This window comes from Fukomys damarensis, unplaced genomic scaffold (assembly GCF_012274545.1).
Source record: "Fukomys damarensis isolate Sample0158 unplaced genomic scaffold, DMR_v1.0_HiC HiC_scaffold_38, whole genome shotgun sequence".
NCBI lineage: Eukaryota > Metazoa > Chordata > Mammalia > Rodentia > Bathyergidae > Fukomys > Fukomys damarensis.
In genome coordinates, this window is record NW_022900950.1 from 56,827,157 (window position 1) to 56,828,324 (window position 1,168).

Below are 1,168 nucleotides of genomic sequence, written 5' to 3' on the forward strand. Positions count from 1 at the left end.
ATGGCTTTTGCTATTCTAGGTCTCTTGTGGTTCCAAATGAATTTTTGGATTCTTTTTTCTAGTTCTGTGAAATATAGTGTTGGAATTTCAATTGGCATTGCATTGAATGTATATAGCAGTTTCGGTAGTATGGCCATTTTCACTATGTTGATTCTTCCTACCCAGGAGCAGGGGATATCTTTCCATTTTTTTATATCCTCTTCGATTTCTTTTTTCAGAGTGCTGTAGTTTTCAGTGTAGAGATCTTTTGTTTCTTTTGTTAGATTGATTCCTAGATACTTCATTTTTTTGGATGCTATTGTAAAAGGAATTTTTTCCCTTATTTCTCTTTCTGTCTGTCTGTTATTTGTGTATAGAAAGGCTATTGATTTTTGGGTATTCACCTTGTATCCAGATACTTTACTGAATCTGTCAATTAAGTCTAGAAGTTTTTTGGTGGAGTTTTTTGGATCTTCAATGTAGAGTATCATATCATCAGCAAATAATGATAGTTTAACTTCTTCCTTTCCTATCTTTATTGCTTTAATTTCTTTCTCTTGTCTAATTGCTGTGGCTAATGTTTCCAGAACTATATTGAAGAGAAGTGGCGATAGTGGGCATCCTTGTCTTGTTCCTGATTTTAACATGAAGGTTTTCAGTTTTTGGCCATTCAATATGATGTTGGCTGATGGTTTTTCATAAATAGCCTTTAAAAAATATGGAACGCTTCACGAATTTGCGTGTCATCCTTGCGCAGGGGCCATGCTAATCTTCTCTGTATCGTTCCAATTTTAGTATATGTGCTGCCGAAGCGAGCACAAGCCCAGATAACTTCTGATGCTTAACAATTTGGTCCTATCTGTAAGTATATTTTGCTCCCTTTTTCCTGGTGTTCCTAGAGAAATTGATGAGACTATTGCTGATATCTAATGCATATATCTAAAATGTTTCCTTGCCCTTCTTCTTGGAAGACATAACATATATATTTTATTCTAAAGACACTAGGGAGGGGTTAGAATTTTATACTGCAGCCCCAAGCCATAGCACCTGATTTGATATTATTCTCCATGATTGCAAGTAACTTATCATAAGTGATCAGGGCAAGAGAGTATATTTACAAACAGAAACTAACAGAGGTAAATGAAAAAATGAAAAAGGTCAGTGGAATACTGGGTGAGTATTTTCATCA

The 1,168-nt window shown here is 34.9% G+C and overlaps 1 non-coding gene across 1 annotated transcript; it reads right to left on the reverse strand.

The window, feature by feature from the left end:
* Positions 1 to 691: 691 nt before the first annotated feature.
* LOC117284708 lies at positions 692 to 798 on the reverse strand. The gene has a single exon (XR_004515775.1). It is a non-coding gene; the product is annotated as a U6 spliceosomal RNA (small nuclear RNA).
* Positions 799 to 1,168: the final 370 nt, after the last annotated feature.